Raw genomic sequence first — 22,948 nt, 5'->3', positions numbered from 1 at the left:
GAAAGGTATTTTTTTAATGTCAGAAAAATCTAATCATGTCTCTTCTGCCATGCTAATATATTATTCCAGCTTCAGAGCTGTTGCATAAGGGGGCTGTACTGCACCAACCTCTTCTGGTGTGCCTGGTCTTTGCATCTCATGTCTGACTGGGATTTTTGTTCCTTTTCTGAAAGGGACAGTTCTTATTTACTTGATGACTTTGCCTTCCCAACCGGGGTCACTTCCATCCTATCTGGATGCAATTGCAGTGCTTTCTGGAGTGGCAAGGGCATTGGCTGAGGACAGAGACTGCAGCATCTAGAGGTCTTGTGAAAGAGAGACAGAGCTCAGAGTATTGATGACTGCCATCTCCAAACCTGCCAAGGTTTTGGGCCTGGTATACATTTTTACAAACTGGATAACGGATGGAATCCTTAGGCGCACTGCAGTATGAATTCCAGGCTAAGGAGGCCATCTCTGCAATGACAACTTTCTGCCACTTACCTCAAAGAAGAAAGTGAAAAGTCATGCAGAGCTCTACCTTAGAGCCAGCCTAAAAGTTTGGGTTTTTAACAAGTTGGGTCTTGGTTCCAGGAACCCAACTGGGATTCTTTGCAGACACATACCACCTGAAGGAAACTGCTTTTTTAAACATAAAGGAGAACCCATATGGGCTCAGAATCCATATGGGATTTTAAGACTATTGTTAACCGCCACGAGCCTGTAGGGAGTGGCGGGAAATAGATGATGATGATGATGATGATGATGATGATGATGATGATGATGATGCCGATGCCGCCGCCGCCGCTGCTGCCTGGGTGGAGAGAAAACTCTTGCCTCCCCTTCAGCCATTTTTCCATGCAAAAACTGCTGGGGGGGATTAATTCTCTGGTTTTGCCACTCCATGTAGAGCATTCTGTCCAGAATGTGGGAAAATAACCCCCAGTGCTGTTTCTGCAAAGGAAAATAGCTAGGGGGATGGAAAAGCAGGAGCTCTTCTTCCCCTTGAGGCAGCATTCTGAGACTCTTTGAGCCCTCCTTTATTTAAAAAAAGTCATTTCCTGCAGCTGCTGCATGGCCACAGGGGAATCTGATTAGGGTTCCTTTGACTCAACATGTTAAAAAACAAATGTGTACTTTTGGCCTTTAGGGTCCAAATATTCTTGCTATTAGGAGAGATGCTATACTGAAATCTGCTGATGGAACTCACAAAATCAGGCAAGCAGACATTACATTCTTCATCTGAAGCTGCAGATATCTACCAGAGCTACTAAAGAAGTATTTTCCAAACAGCCAGGATACAGATGGAAGAAGATCAAGAGAGAAATATTAAAACCTTTATTGAGATTCTTACAGCATTTCAAACACACTTTTCTCCACATGGCTCAAGGTGTATTACAATAAAATCTTTAAAAAAACCCCCCACAATAAATAGATAATCCGTTGTCAGGCATAAAACTTATCGCACAGCATCTCACCATCTTAAACACATCTCCTGAAACTATTTTGTTAGCATCACAGAATCAGAGTTGGAAGGGATCTCATGGGTCATCTAGTCCAACCCCCTGCACTATGCAAGATACTAACAACCCTATCACTCATCCACTGTAACCTGCCACCCCCTTGAACCTTCACAGAATCAGCCTCTCCCTCAGATGGCTATCCAGCCTCTGTTAAAAAATTTCCAAAGATGGAGAAACCCACCACCTCCCGAGGAAGCCTGTTCCACTGAGAAACCGCTCTGTCAGGAACTTCTTCCTGATGTTTAGATGGAATTTCTTTTGAATTAATTTCATCCCATTAGTTCTGGTCCGTCCCTCTGGGGCAAGAGACTCATGTTGACTCATGTTCAATGTATGGTCTACTAAGACTCGTAGATCTTTTTTGCACATGCTACTGCCAAGACAAGTCTCCCCCACCCTGGTGTATTTGATTTTTCCTACCTAAATGTAGAACTTTACATTTGTCCCTATTGAACTTCATTTTATTCAATTTAGCCCACTTCAAGAGCCTATCAAGATCATCCTGTATTCTGTTTCTGTCTCCAGTTGTGTTTGCTACCCCTCCCAGTTTAGTATCGTCTGCAAATTTAATAAGTATCCCCTCTATTCCCTCATCCAAATCATTTATAAATATGTTGAACAACACAGGCCCCAGGACAGATCCTTTGGGTACTCCACTTGTCACTCTTTTCCGAGAGGATGCTGAACCATTAACAAGTACCCTCTGGGTACGATCTGTCAACCAGTTATTGATCCACCTAACAGAATTATTCTGATTCTGTGTTCGGTTGTGTTTGCTACACTTTTAAAGGATAGCAGATAAATTACCCCATATCAGATCCACATACAAGGCTAAACCAGATGTGATGGTAGCCCACAGGGCCAATTTATGACCACCAATGTCATGTTAGAAGAGAATCTACCTATTTAAAAATTGCCGCAAAGCTGTTACACAACCCCAACAGGCAGTCTTGTTCTCTGTGTCTGGGCCTTTTAAAGTGCTGGGAGTGGGGAGTGAAAACAAATATTCCAATTCAGCTAAAATAAAATTTTAGTTTTATGGGATATTGAAAACTAACATGTACTGGGTCACAAACTTTTGTAGACTAAAGACTACTTCATCAGATGTATACATTGCCTTTTCTTGACATTACCCCTCTTTGGTTTCAGCTAAACTTTTTAAAAAATGTATTTAATTCATTTGTACCCCACCTTTCTCCCCTCGGTACCCAAAGTGGTTTACACTGAGTTAACTCACTTTTTTTTTTCCATTGCAGACCATTGCTCTTATTTGGAGGAATTGTTTAAAACCTCTGAGTTATTTTTTTTAAATCACTTTCTTTCCTGCAAGCTTGGAGGTTCTTGTTGGGTTTGCAGAACCTTACCTGGTAACCGTGGCTGGCCCCATTGTACAAATTGTTTTACTTGAACAGGGACCAATCCTTGGCTACTAAATAAAAATATGTTCACAGTGCAAAGTCAATAAATGGGCAGTTGTATTCAACAGAAGTTGAAACTTCTGAGTTGTCTTTAAAGGCAATCCCATGTACATTGCATTAGTCCAGTTTAGAGATTGCAGCATCATGGATCACTGTGACAAGTTCAGAATAGTGCTAAGGAGATCATTTACAGGAAACATGTAATTGAAAGAAAGTGGTCTAAGCAGTTGTATTTGTTTGCATCCCTGCTAGCAAGGCTGGGCCCAAGAACATCCCCGAGCTCTTCACATTACTGGTCAAAGAACGACCACTGGTCTACATACTGAAAGGGATCCTTCTCCTCAGGGGTCAGGAGGACAGCTGGATGGGTGTTTCCCATCTCTCCTTGAGGGAGGCAGGTCATTAGAATATTTTGCCTTCCTGTGGGAAACGCCCCTCTGAAGCCAGTTGAAACTTCTGGAGCGCCCATCTTGCCATCACCTTCTTGGTTCTACAAAGCAATCTGCATTAATTTGCACAAACAACCAACAAACAGGGAAGGCAAACATAACCCATAACAAACGTCTATACCCCGGCTGTCTGAATAATGTGAACATGCAAGGATCTAGAGAAAATACGTCTGTGATTGACCACCCTATGGGTGGGGCCATCTGTCCTCCTGACCCCTGAGGAGAAGGACGCCTTTTGGTATGTAGACCAGTGGTCGTTCTCCCTACGGGTCAGGAGGACAGCTGGATGGGACTTACAAGAGCAGTCCCTAACCCAGGGAGGGTCCAACCGGGTCCATCACATGCGACAGAACTCTTCGACCAAATGCCGCCTATTCTGTCTCCCTATCCTGAATTCTATAATGCCTGACAAATGTGGAAGGAGTAACCCAGGTTGCAGCTCTGCAAACCTCCACTGAAGGGTTCTTAGCGAAGGCTGCTGAAGCCGCAGCACTTATCAACGAATGCGCTGTGATGCCCTGTGGAACTTCCTTTCCAACAGCCCTGTAAGCCTCCACAATGCAGGATTTGACCTGCTTACTGATGGCTGCCTTAGTCAAAGCTCCTCCCACCTTTGCCCCTGACGGAAAGATGAACAGAGATTCCGTCTTCCTGATATCCGTCGTCCTCCTAATGTATACCTTGAGGATGTGCCTGACATCTTTGTGCCACTGCTGCTCCTGCTCCGTGGCAGGATTGGGAAAAAAGGTGGGCAGGTTGATTTCCTGGGACAAGTGGAACCGGGAATCTACCTTGGATTGGAATGAAGGGTTTAGCCTAAGAACAACCCTGGTCTTCCTGAACCTGCACAATTCGTTATCTACTGACAAGGCTGCCAACTCAGAAACCCGCCTCGCGGAAGTAATCGCCACTAAAAATATGGCTTTCCTGCTTAACCACTGCAAGCCCACTGTTCTAATGGGTTCAAAGGGTTCCTTTGCCAAAGCAGAAAGCACCAACCCCAGCCGCCAAGTTGGGAACCAGTGACTAGGTGGTGACTCTAGCCTGGAAGCCCCTTTTAAGAATCGTACCACATGAGGATGTTTAGATAGCGGGGTCCCCCCTTGCAACCCCAGAACCGTGGATAGGGACGCCACCTGCCTACGCAGGGTACCAGAGTGGAGACCATCCTGCAGAAATTGTAAAATGCTGCTAATTCTGGGCATGGACGGAGAAACGGCCTTCCTCCTACACCATCTCACGAGAGCCTTCCAGGAACAGTTATAAATTCTTGTGGTAGAATCTCGTCTGGAAGCTAATATGGTGTCCATTACTGCAGCACTATAGCCCTTCACTCTCAATGCCGCCCACTCAGCCTCCACGCGGTCAAGTTTCACCATCCTGGACGAGGATGGAGACAAAGTCCTTGGGACAACAGGTCTGGAGACACTGGAATCGTGAAGTGCGGATGCACGGCCAGCTGCACTATTGTCGAAAACCACCACCTTCTGGGCCACCACGGTGCCACTAGAATGACTTCTGCGCCGAGCTCTCGAACCCTTCGCAAGAATCTTGGGATGACTGGAAGAGGTGGAAAAGCATACAATAGGCCTGGAGGCCAGACAGCTGTCAATGCATCTGTTAGCTCCCCTTTCGGATGCCAAAACCGGCTGCAGAACCTGTCTACCTGACGGTTCTGGAATGTTGCAAACAGGTCCATGACCGGGCGGCCCCACTGAACTGTAATAAGGTGAAAAGCGTTTCTGCTGAGCGACCACTCTGCTTCCTGAATCTCCAGACGACTTAACCAGTCTGCCTGCGTGTTCGCCAGTCCCTGAATATGTTCCACTCGGATCGATGCTAAATGGTCCTCCGCCCACCTCATCAGTAGGTCGGCCTCTTTCTGCAGATTCTCGGACCTGGGCCCCCCTTGATGATTGACATATGCCTTTGTGGCCACATTGTCTGTTCAAACTAGGACGTGCTTGCCCTTGAGCCAGCTGCAGTAAACCATCAGCGCCAGTCGGATTGCTCGCAGCTCCAGAAGATTGATCTGCTCTTTCTCTCCGTCTGTGACCGTGTTCCCTGAGCCGGCATACCATTGTACATTGCCCCCCAGCCAGAGAGACTTGCATTGGTGAACACTTGGTGAACGTGATTGTGTAGGAATTTCTTGCCTTTGCTCAGATTGGCCTTGACAGTCCACCAACACAGATCTGTCTTGACCTGATGGTCTAAGGTCACTGACAAGTCCTTCTTCTGCGAAATTCGCTCCTGGAAAGGTCTGAGTGTCCTTTGAAGAGGTCTGGCTTGAACTCTGCCCCACTGGATGACCTCTGTACTGGATACCAAAAGTCCTAAGATCTTCGCCAGCTGCAACAGTGAAGACTGCCTTGCCTGGATCACCTGAACATCAACTGAACAGTTTTTAATATCTTTTTCTGAGGAAGGAAGAGTGCACAGTGGACTGTGTCTATCACCAGCCCCAGGTGCTCTATTCTCTGTGAACGAACTAGAGAACTCTTTTCCCTGTTGACTATAAATCCAAAATGTTTGAAAACTGAAATTGCCCTGTTTGTGAACTGACTCGCTAGCTCGAGCGACGGAGCTCTGATCAACAGATCGTCGAGGTACAGGTGTATGTGAATGCCCTCCTGTCTCAAGATGGCCACCATATTCACCACTAACTTTGTGAAAACCTGGGGGGCGGTGGAGAGCCCAAAGGGAAGAGCCCTGTACTGATAATGCTGCCCCGCCACGTAAAAATGTAAGTGCCTGTGCTCTGCCGCTATGGGGACGTATAGATAGGCCTCCTTGAGGTCTAAGGATGTTAGAAACTCCCCTTTTTGCAGTGCCTCTGCAATGGATTTTAATGTTTCTATCCAAAACTTTTTTAGGGGAATGAACGTGTTCACGGATTTTAGATTGAGAATGGCTCTCCAATCCCCTGTCTTTATGGGCACCGTGAACAGAAGTGAGTAAACCCCCTGGCCCTGTTCCCCGGGTGGAACTGGTTCTATTGCCCTTATCTGAATTAAGTGTTCTATGGCTTGCAACATGCGATCCCTCTTTGCTGGATCTTTGGATATGGGGGAAGGAAAAAGCTTGTCTGGGGGTTGCTGAACAAATTCTATTCTGTACCCCCTTTCTATTAGATTTTGAGACCAGGCATCTATCCTGGGATCCAGCCATTGCTGATGGAACCGTGCTAACTGTCCCCCCACTGGCAAGGACATCGTGTCATGCCTGGGCTCCTTTATCTCCATCTGCACGGTCTGATCTCTGTTGTCTGAACCTGTTGCCTCTACCATTGAAGGTCCCCCTTCGGAACGACTGCCTTGACTGGCCCCAGAACCCTCTTCTGCCTTCCGGCCTGTACCTGGGACCTGACCCTTGATTCCGGAAGGCAGATGGAAAGGGCTTCCCATCTCTGTGAATACACCGTGGGAAAGCCTTCTTCTTATCCCTGGTTTCTATCCAAATCCGGTCTAGGGAGTCCCCAATCAATTTATCGCTCTGAAAAGGGTAAGCCACCACCGTGGTCTTGGAATGTGGGTCAGCCACTGCAGTAGATACCATGGCTCTTGCTGCAAACACTACTATATCTAATGATGCATCAGCATTAAACGCTGAAGCCTTGAGAATTCTATTTGTTCTCTCCTGCAACCTTCCTTCTGACTCTGGTATTAGAGTGAGTAACTTCTTGTACCAGGCCATGGACGCCCTGGCCACTACTGACGCTATGGTGGCCGCTCTGATCGCCATTGCCATGGCTTCATGTGCCTTACGCAGAGCTGTCTCTGACTTGCGATCCATCCCATCCTTTAGATATCCCTCGCCATCTTCAGAGACCAGACTATGGCTTTGGAAAAAATTCACCACTGCCCCAAGGTCCATAATATTTTCTAGCTTGCTTGCTTGGTGGTTCCTCAGAACCTGACTGCTTGAGTTCCAAAATAGAAATGGACTTGTTAAGCAAAAACTGGAAATCCTCAGCATTAAAGAAACGTTCAGTCTGCTGAGGTACCGGTATCGGCTCCACCTCTTCTTCGTCAGTGATAAATTCACCTTCTTCCCTCTCCCTGGCTTCCAAATCCTCCTCAGAGGAAGGGGACTGCTGTTGAGAACAATGGGGCCTTTTCTGTGCTGCCTTGGTAGGCCAGCGGGCCCAGGCACGTGGCCTCCTAGGAGATCTCCCCTGGGAAAAACTCCTCCTGGAGGCTCTAGAGTCAGGAGAGGATGACCTAGACCTTGAACAGGAAGGTCTGGTAACAGTAGGCAACATTTGCTGACACACCTTAGCTATCTCAGTCTGCACAGCATTTTGAACCATTACAAGTAACTCTGGAGGTAAAGCAAATTGACCAGAATTGGTCTCAACGTTACCAGTGTCTTATCTGCTGGTCTGTCCCGAGGAAGTGGAAGCCTCAGTGCCCAGTTGCCACCTGGCAGCTGAACTAGATGTGGCCTGGTCCGGCCCCACACCCGAAGCCGCTGAGTCAGTCAGCTTGGGGGGACTACGTGCACGTTTAGTGGGCCTGGCAGGCTTGGAGCGCTGTCCTTGCTCCCCTGCCGCCATCGTCACTGGATTGGCCCCGCTCGTGCCAGTCACCACTCCACCGGTAGCCAGGGAGTTCTCCAGGTGACTGCTGTCTTCCTCAGAGGAAAAGGCACCCTCCTGGCGCTCAGCCGCCATTTTGGCCGCTATTCAAAATGGCCGCCAGCCACGAGCCGAACACGCGGTCACTGCCGCGGAGCTCTACCTCGCTGCCCGATCCGGCGCAGCCACTGAGGGAGCTCTGCCCGTCGAAATCGGCCTGAAATTTGCCGCGGCTGCAGGCACCGCATGTGCCTCGTTGAATAACTCTGATCCCCTTTCCGAGAGATCAAGCCTTGCACAGTACAGCATGGGACTCTAACAGTCATGACTGCTCCCTCGTGAGGCAGGAAGAAGACTGGCTTCAGAGGGGCATTTCCCACAGGAAGGCAAAATATTCTAATGACATGCCTCCCTCAAGGAGAGACGGGAAACACCCATCCAGCTGTCCTCCTGACCCGGAGGGAGAGAAGTCCCATCTAGGACCAGCCTTCCTGACCATCTCTGAATTAATTTCTACCTGTTCAGTCTCAGTCACTTGACCACAGAATCAGTCCACTCATTTAAAATATCAGCTTGTTTTGGGGAAGTTTAGGTAAAGAAATACAGAACTGGGTGTCATAAGTACATGGACAGCAGCCAGCCCAAACGATATCACAATGAACTGCCAAGTTAATAGATCACTGAGGAGCTACAGAAGAAGGAGAAGAAGGAGAAGAGTTGGTTCTTATATGCCGTTTTTCTCTACCAGAGTAAGTCTCAAAGCAGGTTACAATCACCTTCCCTTTCCTCTCCCCACAACAGACACCCTGTGAGGTAGTTGAGGTTGAGAGAGCCCTGATATTACTGCTCGGTCAGAACAGCTTTATCAGTGCTGTGACAAACCCAAGGCCACCCAGCTGGCTGCATGTGTGTGTGAGGGGGGAGTGGGGAATCAAACCTGGCTCATCAGATTAAAGTTGGCGCTCCTAACCACTACCCCAAGCTGGCTGGCTAAATTCCATGACATACAGTTGACTTCATCTCTCCAGTGAAAATCGTTTGCATCTTATGGTCAGTGGTTCTCAACCTTCCTAATGCCGTGACCCTTTAATACAGTTCCTCATGTTGTGGTGACCCCATCCATCAAATTATGCAAGTGTTCTTTCACAGAAATTAAACCGAAACTGACCAATGGCATGAAGATCCATTGTTCATGATTGTATATAAATTGTTTTTTTTCCTGGGGTTTCTCAGTTCAGTTCTGCCTCTTGTTCCATCATGCCGATCTCGCTCTTTTCCGCTGCTCCAGACAGACGAACGCTCTATCTCAATCTACCCTGCAAGGCTGTTGTGTAGATGGTGCCCCCCCCCCCCGGTCAAGCTGCTTGCCCTGCCGCAACCCCTATGAAAGGGTCATTTGACCCCCAAAGGGGTCCCGACCCCCAGGTTGAGAACCACTGCTTTAGGCGTTTCCCAGCCTGGTCTGGCAGCCATAACCCTCCATCCTCTGCTGATGGACTGGGGGAACCTGGCAAACCTACCTCCTCCTCCACAACAATGAGGACACTGTAAGGGTAGGCTAAGAATATGTGAAAGATTCAAGGTCACTCATAAAACTTCATGGCAGAACAGGAATTTAAACCTGGGCCTTTCAGATTCTAGATCGCTATACTATGCTACTTCTATGAATGCCAATGGTAAAATAAATCCATTGGGTACAATCAAACAGTAAAACTTTCTTTCTTTGTTGCAACACAGCTACCCATCTGGAATCCTTAGAGGCAGGAACATAATGGGGAGACTGCCAGTCACACTCAATATGCATAAAGATTGACCACTGGATACTCAAGACTCTGAACACTGAACCCAGCCTAGAAATGTGCATGTATTGCAAAAGCTGTACTTGGCCAGAGGTTGTGTTCACCTTTGTGACCAAAGGCAGCTGGGACATGGTTTGAAAAGCTGGACTAACATCACACAATCGGTACAAGATCAGGGAGCCTTTGTTAATTTTCTATCCTCTTTTGTGTAGCAGGATGTAAGTGGGTAGTGAGCCAGGTCTGGCGTTGTCTCTTGATGCCCCAGAACAATGGTCCTCTGAGAGTAAACTGGTCGGGCCAGTCCTTGGCTGGGCTGTTGTGTGAGAGTTCAAAGACCAAATACATGTCAAAGGAAATCCAACCTGGCTACAAAACATGTCTCAGTGCCTTCCAGCGATAACAGCCATTTTCAAGCATGTGGCAGTTTAACTCCTGGCTTCCTTGACATCCAGGCAGGTCAGTCAGAGGTTTGGCAAGAAAACCTGTGCTTTAAAGTGCATTCACTCTGCATGCCGGAAAAATTATGGGGTTACTTTTACAAGCTGAGAAACACCAGACACCAAGTCCTTGGGGAATTATCCACTGCACAGAATAACTCCTATCCTTTCCTGGGCCTCAAGGCACATTGCTCCACTTGTGTCATGCTCAGGGATCAACATATACAATGGGATGGTTACAGGCCATAAAAATAGGAGAACAAAGATTATGACACACACTATATTTATGGAAGAAGACAGGAGCGTTGTTTCCCCTCTGCTTTTCTTATGGTGTAAGCTCATATGCCAAGCTTTGGGGGGACTTACTTTTAACTGGAAATACTAACTAGTACTGCAGCGGGGCCAATGGCAGAGTCCCACCTGAACAAGAGAGTTTTATTCTGGCTGAACTCGGACTTCCAAAAGGCCCAGTCCTGTTTGGATCTTTTGCCTAGCTGCTAGCTAGAGATTCTTGAAGCTTTGGGAATCACAGTCAAAATTCCAGGCATGTTGGATGGAAATGGCCTGCAGTTATGCAAAACCCAGTGAGCTATGGTGGAAGGCATCCAACTGATACTTCTCTTCAACTCCTGCTGCAATTGTAACCTGGTTTTGCTCTTAACAGTGTTTGGTGCAGACGGGGTAAATATCCTTGGACAGCTGCATTTATAATTAGTCCAACCATAATACTGGTTTAAAAATAGAATTTAATTTTAAAGTGATTTTTGATTGATGTTGTTCTTTATTTTTCAGCTTTTCCTAAGTTTTTTTAAAACATTGAAATTTGATTATAGGAGAATCATAATTCTCACATACTTTGGCTCCAGGGTTAAAGAATTCTCCAAAGTGATATGAGCATTCAGGGTCACAAGCACTCTGGTTGTCCCATGATTTCTTCACATGGATGACAGTGAGTCAGGCTGAAGGGAGCCTCTTACGCACAAACCTAAAGGCCTAGTAAGAAATGCCTTGGGCACACAGACAACCCCTCCCTTAGTGACTCAGGGCAAAGGCACTCCAGTCCTTTCTTTTCAGAACACAGCTGCTGTGGAAAGGGCATAGTTGGAGCTGAACACTAGAGATGCCATCATGGGCCCCCTTCTCCCCATGCTCCCCTTCTCCCATGCCTATCCTCCAATCCCTGCTGGCAGTCCTGCACACCACTGCCCTAGAATTTGGCACGTCTCACACATGAAACGGAGCTGTAAGATGAGCCAAGTCCAATTCCAGGGAAAGGGATTTTGGTGCCACTGAGTCAGATGAGAGGCGTGCAGCAGACCTGTAGAAGGAAGAGTGCAGCTAAAAATACCCCAGAGCCAGAAACACAAGAGGAGATGGGCAGAGAACACTGAAAGACAAGGGCAGAGAAGACGCTTCCACTGTGAGCTGCCATTCTGCCCTACAGCCACCAATCAACGCCAGCTATTTCCTGCACAGAACAACCCTGAGTTGCCATAACTGGACCTAACATTCTGCACCCAAACCAAATGCACAACACCCTAATACTCTTTCAGGCCTGCCTAACAATCAACTGCTACAGCCTTGCCTGCTGCGTAAGGAACATCCTGCCCAATACACAAACCCACCACAGGCTGGGATACTGATCTGTGTAGTTTAGTGCTGCTCCCTGCTCCCTGACAAAAGGAATGGCAATGTTTTGTAAAAAGTGTAGACATTCACCTCTGGACCGTCCAGCAGCCCACCAGGGCCTGGAGGAGGGAACTCCACCTCTTTGCTCGGCTGCAAGGAGTGTGCAGGTAGGGACGACAAGTGCAGTTACAATGCTGAAAGGGACAGAGAGAAAACAGCCATCAATGTGAGCTGGCTCAAGCACTTTGCGGATGTAGGAATCTGCTATAGGAATATTTCGGCGCCTTGACCTATATATTGCTCAATAAAGAAAATACTGCAGAAACTCTTTGAATCTCCAGTGCTCTCTTCTCCAAATGGAGCCCACTCAGGTAAATGCTGCCTCCTGAATCTTAGTGGAGCATGTATATATTAGATTCCACCCTAATCACTGCTGCCTGATGCATGCCTGCTCACTGTGTGCTGGGCTGCTAATACACTTGCTCATAATATTCAACATTTCTGCTAAAGAGCCATCTCATAGAATCATAGAGTTGGAAGGGGCCATACAGGCCATCTAGTCCAACCCCCTGCTCATTGCAGGATCAGCCCACAGCATTCTAAAGCATCCAAGAAAAGTGTGTATCCAACCTTTGCTTGAAGACTGCCATCTCCTGGGATTCTGTATCAGGTCATCTTCCCCACAAGAGGAACCATGTCGAGAAGAAACCATGTGTCACGGCCCTGCTGCCACCTTCTGTCTCCCAGGTGTTGCCAGAGCAACTGGACCCGGCAGGTGATTCAGCTCTGGCTGAAGAATCAGGGGATTCTGACAGGGACGCTGAGGAGGGCTGCTCCAGTCAGCCGGGCCCGGCATATGAGAGATCGTGGACACTGCCACAGCAGGAGTCTGAATCAGATTCAGATGGATTGCCCGAGCCATTCAGACGAAGCCATAGGGTGGGGTTGGCAGAGCCAGAGGCTGCAGGCACGCTGCCAGAATAGATGGGAGCCAGCTGGGTTAGCTCCGGGAGGATGAGTGAGTCATCCCCCAGGTGCAGCTAATTAGCTGGGCTGCATTTAGGAAGACAAACATGACTTTTCAGGCATGGAAGAAATCTATGCTCCTAGCCCCCCCTCCCCTTCTGCTCCTGTGATTGATCACTGGCAACTGACCCCTGGCTTCACTCTTGACTCCAGAACTGGTAAAGTGAACTGGCTTTGTTTGACTATCAGATTCTTTGGACTTTGACCTTGGGACTGCTCGAGTATTCTTTGCCTTACTCTGCACTGTACTTGTTTAACTCCCTGTGACTTGGACTGAACTCTGACTCTCCTCCAACTGGGCTTGCCGCCCAGGCTTCTCCGAGAAAGCTGCTACTGGGTGTGGCCAGCTAGGGCAGCATACCTTGCTTCCACCAACCCCTCTTCCATCCTTGCGGCTGGAACTAAGAGCCAGCAGCTCTAGCCAGGATGAACTAGGCCACAGCAACCAACTTGGTTGCTTGCAACCAGTTGCTGGAGCAACAGGTGGCTGACTTAAATGTGCAGAACCAAGCCTTGGAAACCCGAGTGCAGCAGCTTACCACAGTCGTGTTGGAGCGGTAAATCTGGTGGGCCCTGTTCATTTTGCGGTTCAATTTCCGGATTGAGTACATCCCGGGAACCCAGAACAAGAGGTCAAACGCCCTATCCCACCAGCCACAAGACACAACAGACCCTGATGACAGCCCTCCACCCCTGCTACTTCCAGCCTCAGTGTTTGCAACTGTCCCCGACACTCCGGCTTTCTGCAAACGGGTGGCAGAACAATAGGCGACTGACCCATGGACCGAGGCCCAGATCCATTGGCTGCAGGAACACCCCGATGAACATTCTGATTTCCACATCCTAGAGGGGCTCCTGCACCACCGCAGCAGGGTGGTACTTCCCATGTCCACTTTACAAGCACATGCTCTGCAACAAACCCACGATGACCTGGCAGCAGGGCATTTCGGCCAGTACAAGACGCTCCGTCTGCTGACCCTATGCTTTTGGTGGCCTCAAGTGCGAGCTGATGTGGTCCAGTACGTGGCTTTGTGTGCTACGTGCAGACAGGTGAAACATGCCATAGGCAAACCTCCGGGCTTGTTGCAGTCTCTCCCCATTCCCCAAGGGCCATGGCAGGAAGTAACTATGGACTTCGTCACAGACCTTCCTGTATCCCGTGGGTTTGCCACTATCCTGACTGTGGTGGATCGGTTCACCAAGATGGCGCACCTGATTCCCTGCCGGGGAGTGCCCAAGGCCTGGGAAACGGCACACCTTTTCCTAGCACAGGTGTTCCGGTTACACGGGCTCTCAACGAGGATAATCACAGACAGAGGGGTGCAATTCACCTCCCACTTCTGGCGACAATTGCATGCCGCATTAGGGACCAATATCAGCCTCTCGAGTGCGCATCACTCGATTGGTCGCGCTGGCTCCCATTGGCTGAATTTGTGTACAACAATTCAATCCATGCCTCCATGCAGATGTCCCCATTCCAAGTCACTCATTCCAAGCCACTATGGGTTTCACCCTCGGTTCCTGCCTGACCCCGTCGTTCTACCCACAGTAGTCGTGGGACCGTTTGAAGTTCTGGAGCAGGTGAATTCTATAGCCTAGCGATCCCCAACCTGTGGGCCACGGACCACATGTGGTCCCTCGACTAACTGGAGGTGGGTCGCGAAGGACGCCTTCTCTCCCCCCCCCCCCGGCCCTTTTCTTCATCCACGATCCGGCAGGCGCACATGGGACTATCTCGTTGCAGAGAAACAAGCTCAGGGTTCCTGTTGATTTGTCATTGTCATGAGTTAAAATTTCCATGAAAATAAAATGTTCCTTATGTTCATAGTTGTGGCGTGTCTGTATCTTATTTTGAAGGGATGTTTAAACATTACCATAGCGACCAGAATCAGAGAGCGTTAGGGCAATGGGCCTCAGTAAAATTGTCAAGCGTTGAGTGGTCCCCGGTGATAAAAAGGTTGGGGACCACTGCTATAGCCTACTGATTGAAGCTGCCATGGTTGTATCAGATTCATCAAATTCCATCGCTCGCTGCTCCAACCGCTCCGCACGGACAACCTCCATCCACCGACACCGGCCCCTCCAGAACCCGTATCCGTCGATGAGGACGAAGAGTATCAGGTCAGGCAGGTACTAGATTCCCGAGTCTGTTGGGGAATGCTCCAGTACCTGATTGATTGGGACGGCTATGGGCCCGAGGAACGGACCTGGGAACCCGCCAGCAAGGTGCATGCTCTCAATCTGGTGCAGGACTTCCACACCCGGTTTCCAGCTGAACCCGTCCCTGACCTTACAGGAGGGGGACCTGGAAGGGGGGATGGTGTCACGCCCCCGCTATCACCTCCTATCTCTCAGGAGTTGCTAGAGAAAACTGGACCCGGCAGCTGATTCAGCTCTGGCTGAAGAGCCTGAAGAAACAGGGGATTCTGACAGGGACGCTCGGGAGGGCTGCTCCAATCAGCTGGGCAGCAGGAGTCTGAATCAGATTCAGATGGATTGCCCGAGCCACTCAGACGAAGCTGCAGGGTGGGGTTGGCAGAACGCCGAAGAAGCCAGAGGCTGCAGGCATGTTGCCAGAATAGATGGGGGCCAGCTGGGTTAGCTCCCGGGAGGATGGGTGAGTCATCCCCCAGGTGCAGCTAATTAGCTGGGCCGTATTTAGGAAGACAAACGCGACTTTTCAGGTGTGGAAGCAATCTCTGCTATAACCCCCCCCCACCTGACCGGCTCTGCTCCTGTGAACGTCTGATTGATCGCTGGCAACTGACCCCTGGCTTCGCTCTTGACTCCGGCATTGGTTAAGTGAACTGGCTTTGTTTGATTATCTGGACTTTGACTTTGGGACTGCTCAACTATACTTTGCCTTGCTCTGCACTGTACTTGTTTAACTCCCGGTGACTTGGACCGAACTCTGACTCTCCTCCAGCTGGGCTTGCTGTCCAGGCTTCTCCGAGACAGCTTCTACTGGGTATGGCCAGCTAGGGCAGTATACCATGACTGTAGGCGTCAGCAAGGATACACATACCATGGGAACTATTAAGTATCCTGGGTGTTAGCCCTTAATATCCACAGAACAGGGTCCTGATGCTCCTGTAAACTACCATGATAGCTGTTAAGAACAAGGAACTGCAGGAACTTCAGTCAGAAGTGGCATCTAGGAAACTAACAGGCAGAACTGCTGTGCCAAGAAAAGGCAGGTAATCCATAGGCTCCAGAAACACAGATCGTTCTTCTCTACACAAATCTTGGATCTCTCCTTAACATCTTCTAGTCATTACTTTACAGCAGTCTTCCCTAATCACCAGGCCATGGACAGGTACCGGGCCGTGAAGCCCTTGCTACCGGGCCGCGGCGAGGGGGAGGGAGGTGCGGGTGCCAGCAGGCGCCAGCGAGCGCGCCTCCCTCCCCCGCAGCATGGCGTGGCACTCGCTGCACCAGGAGCGATCGGCTGTTCCAGCGGTCAATTGCTCCCAGGCCGCGATGCAGCGAGCGCTGTGCTGCGGGGGGGGGGGGGCACCGGCGGGCGCAAACGTGCAGGCACAGAGCTGCCGCGCCTGCACCTTTGCGCATGCTGGTGTGCCGGGGCTGCCTCTCCACCCCCCAAGTTCCTGGCCCGAAAAAGGTTGGGGACCACTGCTTTAGAGTGCCATAAAGAAGAAAAGCAGGCACTCATCTCCCAAGAAGAGCTCACTGGCATTTGGGGAAGCAAACATAGTGCTCCCCTTCCTCCATTCTATCCTCCCAACAAATTTAGGAAGGACAGGCAGAGAGAGAGAGAGAGAGATTAGGATCAAGGTCACCCAGTGATCTTTATGGTAGTGCACAAATTTGATCCCAAGTCACCCTAGTTCAACACTAACTGGTACATCACATTTGTTCGATAAACTTCATCCAGAACTCCACCTGACAAACCTTCCGTGACTTCTCAATACTTGTTTGAGGGTTACAGCCCCAAGAGCTTGAAGAAATCTAGGCTGCCTCTGTTCTTACTGGGAACTTACAGATAATTTTTTTCTGCTTCCTGGGAAAGAGGTGTTTGCTCAGCTGCCAGCACAGAGGAGGAAAGAATGTAGCAGCACAGGAGCAGGTGGTGGTGAAAACACTGCCTCTGTCTATGATTGCTCTGAGTCTGCAGGCAAGTAGATGTCCTTCTCAATTAAATATGTGGACAGCCAATCCACCCCACTCCCACAAAGGTTCTTGCACTATTAATGTCACATGGCCAGAGATATTTGGAAACTATGCAGTTGAAGTATTTGCCCATCACTGCATCTCTGCTCTAGATAAACACAGATTTCTGAATTATCATCAACTATTAGAGAGACAATGAGCCTCTTGTGGCGCAGAGTGGTAAGGCAGCCGTCTGACAGCTTTGCCCATGAGGCTGGGAGTTCAATCCCAGCAGCCGGCTCAAGGTTGACTCAGCCTTCCATCCTTCCGAGGTCGGTAAAATGAGTACCCAGCTTGATGGGGGGTAAACGATAATGACTGGGGAAGGCACTGGCAAACCACCCCGTATTGAGTCTGCCAAGAAAACGCTAGAGGGCGTCACCCCAAGGGTCAGACATGACTCGCTGCTTGCACAGGGGATACCTTTACCTTTATTAGAGAGACAATAGTACAGCCAAGGGGAAAGTCTCCTTGTCTTTCCAGAACAAACACCTCAAAGGCAGTTCTTCTCTGTTGTTACTGTACCTGCAGAAATGGCTGATGGAGATAACATCATGTGAGAAATACTGCTACAGGCAACTGGGCCAGCCAGTCAGCAAGGTCCCCACCCCCAATAACAGATCCAAGCAGCCCATCCTCTCTGCAAAGGTCAAGTGACGGGTACTAGACATCCCATGGACAAGAATACTGGACAGGAAAGGAACAAGTGTTGGGTGGGCTCTCTTTAAGCAAGAGTTATTGCATGCTCAAGCCATGACTATCCCAGTGAGATGGAAACATGGTAAGGATCTGAGAAGCCTATTTGGATGAACAGAAAACTTCAGGAGGATAGAGGGAAGGACGGACCTCTAAAGAAGAGTATCTGCAGGTTACAGGGCACTGCAGGTCAGCCATCAGAGAGGCCAAAGCTGGGAGTGAGCTGAGGCTGGCCAGGGAAGGCCACTATACCAAGAAAAGCTTCTTCGGATATGTGAGGAGCAAACTTAAGGTAAACGAGGTAATAGGCCTGCTGTTGGGTAAAGATGGAGAAACTCTAGCAGAGTACAGTGAGAAAGCAGAAAGGCTGAGTACTTATTTTGCCTCTGTGTTTTCCCAGAAGAATATGGACACATCTAGGGATGGTAGTAGGCATGGTAAAGCGTCTGGGTGGCAGGCTGACAGAGAGGCTGTCAAGAGGCACCTGACTGCATTGTATGAGTTCAGATCCCCTGGGCTGGATGGTGTGCACCTGAGAGTGCTCAAAGAATTTTCTGGACAGCTTGCAGAACCTTTGTCCATCATCTTTAGGACCTCTTGGAGGACTGGAGCTGTGCCAGAAGACTGGAGGGGAGCAAATGTTATCCCAGTCTTCACAGTCAGTTGGCTATGGAGGTGGTGAGCTCCCACTCACTGGCAGTCTTTAAGCAGTGGCTTGGACAAATACTTATCTCCTGGATGCTTTAGGTTGATCCTGCATTGAGCAGGAAGTTGGACAACATGGCCCCTTCCAACTCTATGATTCTAATAGCTACCAGGTTCTCTCACTTTTGCCACAGTGGGAGAACCTGGTAACTACTGGGAGATGCCTGGAGTCAGCACAGGAAAAGGGCAAAGTAAAACACATAGCATTCTTTAGACTGTGGGCTGCAGCCTGCATGCTCACTAGGACAATGACAGCATTGACTATGGGACATTTCAAGAATGTGTTTGAGATCCTCTTGGCATACCCGCAGAGATAAACATACTCTAGATTGCACACAAATACCAGCATTATAGCTCATGAGTATCTACACACATCTGTGGCTGGAGGGACTCGTGTTTAACACCCAGATCCATTCAGATTCCCCCTACATCCTGTCCTACTGACAGCCTTCTTAGCTTATGCACTCTGAGATCCCTTGGTTGTTTTCTTTCCCATCTGCTTACCACCTTCCTACTGGCAACACTTTATGGTCATCCAAGGCAATTTAAATACTTTCCATCCCTTATCATGTCCATGTGCAAAGGTGTTGGAATTGGTGGGGAAGTAAGACAGATGTACATGCTTGGGCCACATGACCCCACTGAGAATTGCCAAGCCCTTGAACCTGGGGGCAAGAATAGGACAGGACCTGTACGACTGTCCTAATCACTTTTACTGCCACCTTTCTCTCTCCCGCGCTTGGTTCAACTGTCAAAGTTCCACTTGTGCCTGACAGCAGGCAAACAAGAATAGCGCTGAGGGAACAGAGGGGGCATGTGGTGGGAGGTACAGAAGCTCCATCCTGTCTTGCTGCCTTATAGTTAAATGTCTATGCACAAATGACCTGACAACTTTACAGGAAAACTAAAAATCACTAACAATGCAACACAAAAGAATAATTAGACCAATGGCACTAGGAACACAGTTTGAAGAGTGTGAACTGCCCTTGATCCGGGCTACTAGGTCATCGTCTAAAGGTGGAACCTATACCTTTAAATGATCTAAAGCCTCAAGATAGGATGGAATTGCTATGCAGACTTCTTTCCTTTCTTCTGCCTCTGCTCGTTAACTCACCTACCCATTCTGTTCCTTCCTCAGACTCCATGTCTTCCTCTCATCCTAATTAGTCACCTCCTTTTGATAAGTTCCCTCATTCTGGCTCTGACTGCTACCTGTATTCCCTTCCTTTTTTGGCTCCCTACTGCCTCAGACCTCTACCTCTTATAACTCTAGACCCCTTTTCCTGCTCAGCCCAGCTGTGACATCAAAGCAGCTTACCCAATGGCAGTAGGCTTCTCACTAGCACACACCGACAAAGAAAACTATTCATAACTCAGTTTCAAAGTCTTCATGGTTGCCTTACTTAAATCCCTTCTCATGTTTGGGCAATTAAAGAATGATTTTTCCAGACAAACTGAATCATTCCTTGTCATGTTCTAGAAGCTACTTGAAAATAGTTAGCATGAAAGTATCATAACCAGAGGGTAAACAGCTAGCAGCCAGAATTTCTGCAATATGTTTGAAGACTTCAAAGGAAAGTGCACAAAGAATTCCTGTACTCTTGGCTTTTTCACCACACATCCCTATTCAAGGCTGCACCAAAAGGATCTCTGTGACACAAACAGTGGGTGCAGCCTCAACTTTCTTGTGTACCTCATAGCCAGATAGGGATCAATTTGCACTGCCCTCATCTTCATGGTGCTAATCTATATCTGGACACAGCTGCAAGGGAACCAATGTGGTGTAGTGGTTAAGAGCAGTGGCTTCTAATCTCAGTGTGCTGGGGTTGATTCCCCACACCTCCATATGCAGCTGCCCTGTTAGAAGCTGTTCTCACAAAGCAGTTCTCACAAAGCTCAGGCACCCATGTCTGAGAAGAAGGGGAGTTGGTTTTTATATCCCACTTTTCACTGCTTGAAGGAGTGTCAAAGCAGCTTACAAGCACTTTCCGATCATCTCCCCGCATTCAAAACCCTGTGAGGGTCGTGTTCTGAGACATACATTTTCAGGGACATACATTATGCAATGTATGGCAAATTGTACTCTAGCAATCTAAATGAAAACAGTGTTGGTGAGAAGAATGAAAATCAAAAGTAGTCAAGCTCCACCTCCTAAGTCAGCCATGGTCAAAACTGTGGCTCTCCAGATGTCCATGTTGAGCCACAGTTTGGTCACCCCCTGCATTATTAAAGGGCTGTTATAGGTCCAGGAGCAGGACAGGCCTCTCTTTTCCTGAGCAGCCAGCAACTTCAAAGAATGCATATAAAGTAACGTAAACTTAACAATACTAGCTATATATTGTTGACATTCTTCACAAGCCTTTCCTTGTAATCAGGTGCTTCAGCATCTTTTCTGAAATGAACTTTATAAAACCTCTAATAATGTGTCGCTACCCCAGCTAACAAAGATTCTGTATACTGCTGTGCAGTATCCTTTGCTAATACGTCTACAATCACACCAGCCTTCATTAAAACACACAAACACGTTTCTTTACTGCTCCATGGGAAAATCTGAAAGTTCACAGCTACAGTAAAAGCTTCCAAATATAAGAAAGTATGTAAGCATGAAGACAGAGGGTAGAAGGTAAGTATAGATGTGAGGAAAACTGGAGGGGTAACTTGAAGCATTTTTCTCAGCCTCAAGGAAGCCAACAAAGCAGTAAGAATCAGAAGGAAACACATCACAACTATCTTGTTCATCAACAAGATAACAATATACAGTGACAAATGCAGTCAAATCAGCTTTGTCTCCACCAGTTTACAAGCTGCAGTACAACAGAAGTATTATTCCATTGATAATGGGCAGGGGAGTACCCAGGATTGAAGAATGCAATGTTGTTGGGGTTTTTTTGCAAAAAATAGTGAAAATGACCATTGGATACTCACCGAGAAGGGTCCTTCTCCTCGTAGGTCAGGAGGACAGCTTGGTGGGTGATTTCCCATCTCTCTTTGAGGGAGGCAGGTCAAAGGAAAACTTCCTGTCTCCCTGTTGGGAAACGCCCTCCTCTTGCCAGTCAGATTCTTCCCAAGATCTCTCCCTGAAAAACCTTGTCCATCTGGAAATTAAACTTGTTTAAGATAAGGAGAGGACACAAAAGGCAAAAAGAAGACGGTACAGGAAGTCTTCCGCATATAATGTTTAATAAGAAACACTTGTCAACGTCTCCAACATGATGCACCCCCATTTCTTTCTTTTTCTTCTTCTTTTAAGAACCAAACAGGTAACAACCCTGCTTTAACTGATCGCCTGCAAGGAGAAGACCCTCCTCAAGATAAAAAGAGCTCTGGCTAGAAAGAAACTGAGAGGGATAAGCTGTCCTCCTGACCTACGAGGAGAAGGACCCTTCTCGGTGAGTATCCAATGGTCATTCTCCCTCTAGGTCAGGAGGACAGCTTGGTGGGACTTACAAGAACAGTCCCCAATTGGAACCCTCTAGCCAGAGTCAGCTACCCGCTGTAGAACTTTATGGCCAAAATCCTACTCTGCAACCTCCAAGGCATCTATCATATAGTGCCTGACAAAGGTGGAAGGGGTGGCCCAAGTGGCGGCCCTACAGACCTGTTTCACCAGAGTTCTGTTGGAAAAAGCAGCAGAGGTAGCTGCACTTTTGCGGGAATGAGCTGTGATGTCCTCCAGCACCATCTTGCCCTCCATTATATGGGCCTCTACAGGATTGGATGGACTTGCTAATAGCAGCCTTAGACATGGCCAGGCCTGCCTGCGCAGGCGCTGCTGACACGAACAAACCTTTTGTCTTTCTAAGGATCTCAGTCCCTTTTGATGTAAGTTTTAAGAACTCTTCTCACGTCCAGCTTGTGTCATCTGCGTTTGTTCTCAGAACAAGTCTTAGGAAAAAATGAAGGCAAATCAAGCTCTTGATACAGGAGAAACCTGGAATCCACTTTTGGTCTGAATAGCGGCTCTGTCCTGAGCTCAATCTGGGAACTGTGAAACATGCAAAGCTCCTTGTCAATGGACAATGCCCCCAGCTCTGAAACCCTCCTGGCAGAGGTGATGGCAGCTAACAGTTTTGAGAGTCAATCTCGAAAGAAGAATGTACTTAATGGGTTTGAATGGTACCTTAGACAAGGCCTCAAAGCACAACCTTCAACTGCCATGTGGGAAAATGACGTCTGGGGGAAGGCTCTGAAAGAGCTGCACCTCTAAGGAAAACATAGCATGTGAGGAAGACGGAGGAGTGCTGACCCCCCGTCTTGCCTCGACACCATAGACAGGGCTTCTACCTGTCAATGAAGTGTCCCAGACCTGAGACATGAATGTATGCCCTCCTATAGGAACTCCAGGATATATTTGGTTTTGTGGGCACTGGGGTTTATAACCGTGACTATCGTACAAAGGCCTTCCAGGTACAGTTATACAAACATGTAGTGGAAGCTCTCCTAGAGGCCAGAATATTGGTCACTGCTGAGCTATAACCCTTCCTACTTAAAGCCAACCTTCCAACAGCCAGGCGATCAAACTCCACCACTCTGGCCGA

The 22,948-nt window shown here is 48.4% G+C and overlaps 1 long non-coding RNA gene across 2 annotated transcripts in view; it reads right to left on the bottom strand.

Annotated features, from left to right (window-relative positions):
- LOC143832168 (uncharacterized) overlaps nt 1-22,948 on the bottom strand; it is a 54,314-nt gene that overhangs the window by 12,426 nt on the left and 18,940 nt on the right. The window contains exons 1-2 of one of the 2 annotated variants that reach the window (XR_013229115.1): nt 12,444-13,327; nt 11,904-12,007 (exon numbers count right to left, since the gene is read on the bottom strand). This is a non-coding gene — a long non-coding RNA (uncharacterized LOC143832168). Of the gene's footprint in view, nt 1-11,903; nt 12,008-12,443; nt 13,328-22,948 lie in introns of those variants that run through there. The other variant, XR_013229116.1, reaches the window with a different exon arrangement.

Source organism: Paroedura picta, chromosome 3 (assembly GCF_049243985.1).
Source record: "Paroedura picta isolate Pp20150507F chromosome 3, Ppicta_v3.0, whole genome shotgun sequence".
NCBI classification, from domain to species: domain Eukaryota; kingdom Metazoa; phylum Chordata; class Lepidosauria; order Squamata; family Gekkonidae; genus Paroedura; species Paroedura picta.
The sequence above is the reverse complement of the archived record's forward strand: the minus strand, read 5'-3'. Positions and strand labels throughout refer to the sequence as shown.